Below are 8,553 nucleotides of genomic sequence, written 5' to 3' on the forward strand. Positions count from 1 at the left end.
CTTCTGCCTCTGCGCCGGCTTGCAACACTCCTCACATTTCGCCCTACTTCACGAGGAGCAAGGCACAACCCGCTCCGCTCAGGAGGTCCAGCAGGCGCAAGGTGCCGCGACTGCCGAATCTTACTGACCCCAAGTTTTTAAGATCGGTCATTGGCAGCGTTGGCCAGAAGAGAGCCCGCAGGCGTGGCAAGCCAAAGAAGACTCCAGCGGGAACAAGAAAAGGGGAAGCGGCCTACTGGAGTCGCCATTGACATACACTCCCAGCCAGAGCCAGTTTGCCAAGCAGAAAAACTCCTGGCCAGCCCCAAACAGGGCAAGGACAACGTCCACGGCCAGGCCAAGAACCAGCCAGCAGCCCATCTTGGAGGAAGGGAGATCGCCCTCCGGGGAGCGGGGCCAGGTGACAGCGGCGCCTGCGCAGTGAGGGGGCAAGCGGGCTTCCCTGACGAGCTCGAGGGGGCTTACAGAGAAAAACAAGCTCAAAACACAGGAGGAAAACAATTTTTAAAAGAATAAGAATTGAATATGGATAGACTTTATAGGCTGTGAACCGCCCCGAGGCCTCCAGAGGAAGAGCTGTATATAATAATTAGTAATAACATACATAAATAATTACAATAAAAACATAACGACTCTAGCAAAACGTTCCCTGTTTTGTTTTATATTTTTATCTGCCGCCCTTTTCCTTGACAGGAACTCAAAGTCAGCGCCTCAGGGCCTCCGGGGGAAGCGGTCCGGCGGCACAAAGATTCCTCCGCCTTCCGGCCGGGCTCCCGGGGCCTCCCGACGTCACCTTCGCGTGTCGCCCAATGCGGGCGCCGGATGCGGAGGGGCGGGGCAAGCAAGCCCCGCCCCGGAGCGGCCTTCTGTTGCTAGGGCCGCGGAGTTGGGTAGCAACGGCGAGGAGAGGCTGAAATCAAACTTTTTGAGATTTACAGCGTTGGCTGTGTCTCTAGAGACTGCTATGGAAGAGACAGCTGGGGCAGATGAAAGCTGAAAATGCACCATGGTTTTCTCTCTCTCCAGGCCTCCCAGCAGTCATTCTTCCTCTAGTCACTGCTGTGGATACATGACCTGACTATCTGTCTACAAGGGATTTCCACATGGCAGGGTTTATGTTGCTAGCCTTCATGTTACGTTTGCAGACATCGTTGTAAGAGAGTTGGTCTGCCAGCGGGTCTGGTGCCTGAAGCCAGCTCCCCAAAGAGCAGATCCTTGGGGATCCTGCCGTCTTCCATGTTGTGGACATGATCAAGCCCGTGTAGATGTGTGAACATGCTGGGAATGTGGGCTTGTGAGAGCACATATTGGATATTCTGTCCTACCATCTGATGCCCCCCAAAGTTCCTGATGCAGCACATGTGGAAGTCATGGAGGCCTTGCTCCTGGGGGTGTAAGTTGCCCACGAGTCCCAAACTACTATTTTTACAAGGCATGTCCTCCTGAAATGCATGCATATTTAGAGCAAACAGAGTATGCCTTTTTCATTGCAGCCCTTATGGAAATGTATGCAGATTTAAAACTTCTAACCATTCAATGAAGATTTGAGTGACAGCCCTCCTTTGGTTTTCTTTACTCTGCTCATTAAGATGATGTTCCATTTTGAAGCTCTCTACATCTATGGTACAATTTTCTCACATAGAAGCAGGTCAGAGGATGACAAGGAAGGGAAGGTGGAAGAAGACAAGTTACAAAGCAGAAGCATCCAGCAGCAGAGAACAGTAGCTGAGAGTTATGTAGAAACGGGTGGAAAATCCTACCCATTCTTTCTTTTATTCTATTGACCGTATTTTCCCGTGTATGAGATGCCCCCATGTATAAGACGCCCCCTATTTGGGGGGACTCCTATTTCAGACAATGGGGGGAGATGGCCCAGAGTTGTTGAGCATTTTGGGAGGAGGGAATGCCCAAAATCACCCACCATAATGATAAACGCTGCCTATTGCACGCGTCACAAAAGCAGCAAACCGACGGCCTGATCGCCACCAGTAGCCGACAAGCGCACGCACAATTGTTCTTTTGAACAACAGCCATGGGAAAGTTGCGAGTTTAAGAAGAAAGACGGGTGAGAGGAGAGGATGCTTGACCCTGCACCCTCCTGGCATTTTTCTGATTCAAAACCTCCCACCAACTCCGCAGGCTGCTTTTCTACTAGGTGGGGAGGGGTGTTGGATCTGCTCCCCTGCCTTGAAGAAAGGCGCAGGTCAGATGTGTGCCCAGACCTGGCCACGCTTCGCAAGAGAGGGGTGTTGGTTCAAGGTGGCCACGCTGCCTGCAACTTGCACTCCTTCCTGACATGTCTTCCCCAAACCCCTTCTTCCAGAGGCTGTGCTGAAGATTTCCATCACGTGGAACACAAACTCGTGGAAGTACCTCGAGGCTCAGGCAGTGGTGGAAACCCTCCTCAAGCATGAGACGCCAGAGAGCCTCTTGCAATACGAAGGGATCAAAGCAGCTGTGGAGTCTCTCCTACCATACACGGCACTTCCAGAGGCTGGGCCGGTTACTGCAGGCCTCCATGTTCCTCGATTTCATGTGGCAAAACATGAAGCTGCCTGACGCCGCCAAGTGGGACGAGGAGATGGACACCGGATGAGCTTCGGGTGCCAGCGGCATGCAGGGCAGAAGAAGTGGACACTCCTGCCAAGTTGGCACTGCTCTCACCTGTGGAATATGTTGAATTGGTTTGTTAAAAAAACTCCCACAAATGCACGCTTTTCATTTTGTAAAGGCATAAATCTCCCGAGAGTGTCTTCCTACATAAATCCCTTCCCCATCCCTGTTAAAAATGAAATAAAATTATTTAGCATTTAAAAAAAAAAACAATTTTTATTAATTATTCAGTTTATACATCTCAAAATAAACATTCTACATAATATGATGTAACAATTGGCTTCCCTCCTTCCCCTTTCATGGTTCATTCTACTTATCAACATTCCTGCATATTTTACTATAGCAAATCTAATCATTTCTCCATTTGACATCCTTCAAATATTTACCATACTGTTGAATTTATCTAAACACTACCAGCGTTTTCAATTGTACACAATTGTTTTCTAAATATTCAGTAAAATTTTTCCACTCCTCTTTGAATAAAGATTCTTCTTGCCCTCTTATTCTATGTTAGACCTGCTGCCCTTGAAGCTGTCCCAGAAACTCCAGCGGGTGCAGAATGCTGCAGCGAGGCTCCTCACGGGGTCTCTGCCATGGGAGCATCTTCACCCAGTGCTTTTCCAGCTGCACTGGCTCCCGGTGGAGTACAGGGTCAGGTTCAAGGTGCTGCTTTTGACCTTTAAAGCCCTTCACTGCCTAGGACCCTCGTACCTGCGGGACCACCTCTCCCGGTATGCCCCACGGAGGACCTTAAGGTCCATAAATAGCAACACCTTAGAGGTCCCGGGCCCTAAGGAAGTTAGATTGGCTTCAACCAGAGCCAGGGCCTTTTCAACACTGGCCCCGGCCTGGTGGAACGCTCTGCCTCATGAGACCAGGGTCCTGCGGGATCTGATTTCTTTCCGCAGGGCCTGTAAGACAGAGTTGTTCCGCCTGGCCTTTGACTTGGAGCCAATTTGATTCCCTCCCTCTCTTTCTTTTTTCTTTTCCTTCTCCTCCTGCGATGAGGCTACATTTTAATATTTTAATGTTTCAATATTTTAATGTTGTATTTTATTATTGCTGTTAAGTTGTAATCATTCATCTTGTTTTTATTATTGCTTGTAAGCCGCTCTGAGCCCGGCCTTGGCTGGGGAGGGCGGGGTATAAATAATAAATTATTATTATTATTATTATTATTATTATTATTATTATTATTATTATTATTCTGCAAATTCTATCATCTTAAGTTGCCAGTCTTCCTTACTAGGGATCTCGCTCATTTTCCATCTTTGGGCTAGTGTGGAGGTGGGTGTATATGCATGCAGTTTGTTTGATTAAAAAACCTCTCATCACTGCCTTACTGGCATCCCAAACCATATTTAGATCTGTTCCTTTATTAAGGTTGAGGTTGAAAAATTCTTGGAGGGAACATATTCCCTTATTAACAATTTCTATATGATGTAGTATCGCATCATTTAGCCTGCCATGGTCATAAGAACACCATTGTGATCTGATAACGTCCTTGGTTATATCTCAACCTTTTTTACTCTCGTTGTCAGGTCTTTCAAAGCCCATAACAAGTCTTTTCTACTTGAAGAATTGTTGCCTTTGAGGAAAAAAAGTGGATTCCCGGACCAGTGGGTGTCTGAGACACCAAAGATCAGTTAGATCCATGTTGGCCACCACGTTGAAGAAAGCATTAGGTAGTTTCCCTTCTTTAGAGTCTGATTTTTTTATAGATCAGTCTAAATCTAGGGACACCACACCATTAAAGTCACCCATCATTATTAATTTGCCATCAAATATCAAACAGTTTCTCTTCTATAGTTTTGAAGAATTAAGCTTTCTGCTTGTTAGGAGAATATACCATATTTTTCGCTCTATAAGACGCACCAGACCATAAGACGCACCTAGTTTTTGGAGGAGGAAAACAAGAAAAAAAATATTCTGAATCCCAGAAGCCAGAACAGCAAGAGGGATCGCTACACAGTGAAAGCAGCAATCCCTCTTGCTGTTCTGGCTTCTGGGATAGCTGCGCAGCCTGCATTCGCTCCATAAGACGCACACACATTTCCCCTTACTTTTTAGGAGGGAAAAAGTGAGTAGAGCAAAAAATACGGTAATAGCCATGGTGGGCTCTGGTTGGAATTGGGATTCCTTCCTTTGGTTGGAATCCATCTGTCTTGGGAAACTAGAAGAGTGCACTTTTGGGGATGAAATCAAACTTTGAGATTTACAGCGTCGGCTGTGTCTCTAGAGACTGATATCACCCATCTCCCTTCTGCGCTATCTGAGTATAAGACAAGCCCCAATTTTGAACACTGTTTTCCAGTTAAAAAGCTAGTCTTCTACATGGGAAAGTATGGTATGTCTCTCTCCACACACACACACACACACCCCATTCCCTTGACCCTCACAACTGTAGGCCAGACCAAGAAACAAAGCAAGTGGCCTCTAATTGCTCATCTAATTCCAGCACTCCAGCTCATTAACCCCTCATTGGCTGAATCTTCAGCAGGCAGCGCATTTCCATTAAACCAGTGCTTTTCAAACTGTGTGTCACAACACATTCATGTGTGTAGGTATGCTGTACACATGCTCCCCACGCTCCTCTTGGGGCTAGAAATTGAGGATTCTCAGGCAATCTAAACTTCACTGAATTGCAGGTCCTGGCGCATGCACAATATGGTCAAAACACCTGTGATCCATTTAACCTGTTGGCTAAATCTCATGGGGCAGCAGTGCTATTGTTATTTTTTAACACGCCCTTGCATGCCAGGGCTCAGTGACCCCCTCACCCCCAATAGAGGGGAACAACCAGGCAGGACAAGGAGTGTAAGTGAAGAGTGGGCCAAATAGGCCACAACTTTATTGATTACAGAAGTGAAGGTTTTGCCTTAGGTCGTTGGGCATAACATTTGAATTCCAGTCCGACTGCTGGATGTGTATTCCTGGGTAAACCCAAGGGGGGGGTGTCCTATGACCCACATCAAATAGAGGTATCCCCTCCTCCCAAAGCGTCCCTGTTTTAGGTGTGCTATGGCTCTAGGCCCCGCCTGGGCTCCCAAAGAAGCTCACAGATCCCTTGAATGGGATCCCCTTAACCAAGGAGGGGCAGGCGGAGGCTACAAGCTGCCCTCCATTTAAGGCTGACCCAATGCCCAACCGCCTTACCAGTTTGCCAAGCAGAAAAACTCCTGGCCGGCAAGGACAACGTCCACGGCCAGGCCATGAACCAGCCAGCAGCCCATCTTGGAAGAAGGGAGAGGCCTGCGCAGGAGCCCGCCTTGCACGGGGGCTGCAGCCCACTCCGGGATTGGGACGGGGCGGGGAGCGGGGCCAGGTCACAGCGGCGCCTGCGCAGTGAGGGGGCGAGCGGCTTCCCTGACGAGCTCCAGGGAACTTTAAGGGTTCTTGTGGGGCCAGGCCAGCTCCAGGATCTGACGATCCCCTCAGGCAGTGGAGCCATCAGGGCAGGAATCTGGGGCAAATGTCCCTGGGCCCCACTTGGCACAATGACCAGAACCCCCCCCCCCAAGTTAACTAGGCTAGCGTACCACATTTTAAATTTCATTCTGAAAACTGAAAATTTTCACACTGAAAACAGTGTGTTATGCCTGAGCCTTCATTGCTGAAACTCCCAACAGCATTTTTGTGCTCACAAACACCTGATGAAGGAACCATTGTGACATAACCCATTCAAGCAGATATAAGGGGCAACAGGCTGTCAACAGTGGCAGTAGTTGGGAGCTCCCTGCTATTAAAAAGCCACAGGAAGTCTTTTCGTACTGCCTGAGGAATTAATCCCTTATTTAACGTTCAGAATTGCTGGATCAATTGAACAGGACTGGAGCTAACATTTGCTTGGATTTGGCACCATTGATAGGGAACTGCCTGCTGCGTCCTCCGCTTTGAAGTCACCCTGGTCTTTGGGCCTCCAGCACCGTCTTCAGCATGTCCAACTCATCTAAGAGGCGTATGATAATGGTGTTCTACTGGGTTAGGATGAAGCCCCAGACAGAGAAGCCGTGCTCTACCACCTCAGCCAGACCTTCTGCCTCTGCGCCGGCTTGCAACACTCCTCACATTTCGCCCTACTTCACAAGGAGCAAGACACAACCCGCTCCGCTCAGGAGGTCCAGCAGGCGCAAGGTACCGCGACTGCCAAATGTCACCGACCCCAAGTTTTTAAGATCGGTCACTGGCAGCGTTGGTCGGAAGAGAGCCCGCAGGCGTGGCAAGCCAAAGAAGACTCCAGTGGGAACAGGAAAAGGGGTGAGGGCTACCCTTAACCAAGGAGGGGCCGGTGGACGCTACAACCTGCTCTCCATTTAAAGACTAAGGCTGACCCAATGCCCAACCGCCTTACCAAGTTCTGACAATTGCTACGGGTAGACGAAAGCCGCAGGGCCAGAGCCAGTTTGCCAAGCAGAAAAACTCCTGGCCAGCCCCAAACAGGGCAAGGACAACGTCCACGGCCAGGCCAAGAACCAGCCAGCAGCCCATCTTGAAGGAAGGGAGATCGCCCTCCGGGGAGCAGGGCCAGGTGACAGCGGCGCCTGCGCAGTGAGGGGACAAGCGGCCTTCCCTGACGAGCTCGAGGGAGCTTACAGAGAAAAACAAGCTCAAAACACAAGAAGAAAACAATTTTTAAAAGAATAAGAATTGAATATGGATAGACTTTATAGGCTGCGAACCGCCCCGAGGCCTCCAGAAGAAGAGCTGTATATAATAAATAGTAATAACATACATAAATAATTACAATCCTTTAAATATTTACCATACTGTTGAATTTATCTAAACACTACCAGCGTTTTCAATTGTACACAATTGTTTTCTAAATATTCAGTAAAATTTTTCCACTCCTTTTTGAATAAAGATTCAAAAATCATCTTAAGTTGCCAGTCTTCCTTACTAGGGATCTCACTCATTTCCCATCTTTGGGCTAGTGGAGGTGTGCTTCTGGGATAGCTGCGCAGCCTACATTTGCTCCATAAGATGCACACACATTTCCCCTTACTTTTTAGGAAGGAAAAAGTGAATCTTATAGAGCAAAAAAATACGGTAATAGCCATGGTGGGTTCTGTTTGGAATTGGGATTCCTTCCTTTGGTTGGAATCGATCTGTCTTGGGAAACTGGAAGAGTGCACTTTTGGGGATGAAATCAAACTGTTTGAGATTTACAGCGTTGGCTGTGTCTCTAGAGACTGCTATGGAAGAGACAGCTGGGGCAGATGAAAGCTGAAAATGCACCATGGTTTTCTCTCTCTCCAGGCCTCCCAGCAGTCATTCTTCCTCTAGTCACTGCTGTGGATACATGACCTGACTGTCTACAAGGGATTTCCACATGGCAGGGTTTATGTTGCTAGCCTTCATGTTACGTTTGCAGACATGGTTGTAAAAGAGTTGGTCTGCCAACGGGTTTGGTGCCTGAAGCCAGCTCCCCAAAGAGCAGATCCTTGGGGATCCTGCCATCTTCCAGGTTGTGGACATGATCAAGCCCGTGTAGATGTGTGAACATGCTGGGAATGTGGGCTTGTGAGAGCACATATTGGATATTCTGTCCTTTCTTTCCTGACATTCCACCAACTCCATTTGCGGAGGTATCCACCCAAAGCAGCGGATCCAGGGGACTTGGTTTCAACGCCACCTAGGGTCGTGCCACAGCCTCAGCAAAAATTGGGCGGCCCCCTGGACTTGGGTACCGGTCCCCAGCGCTCTGGCAGAGTTTCCAAGCACCCAACTTATTTAAAGGACTATGTTGTTGGACATGTAACACTGTTGGTCTAATGGAAGTAGGTGAAATGTAACCGATATGCTTTTGTGCGTAACTGAACCATTACGCACAGTGCTGTATATAAGGAAACCATTACGATTGTAACTAACACCTTATATCGGTGGGGAGGGGTGTTATGTACTGAAGTTCTCACCCTGGGCCAGCAGGGAGATACTGTAGAT

Source organism: Podarcis liolepis (genome assembly GCF_965112155.1).
Source record: "Podarcis liolepis genome assembly, chromosome: 1".
Lineage (NCBI taxonomy): Eukaryota > Metazoa > Chordata > Lepidosauria > Squamata > Lacertidae > Podarcis > Podarcis liolepis.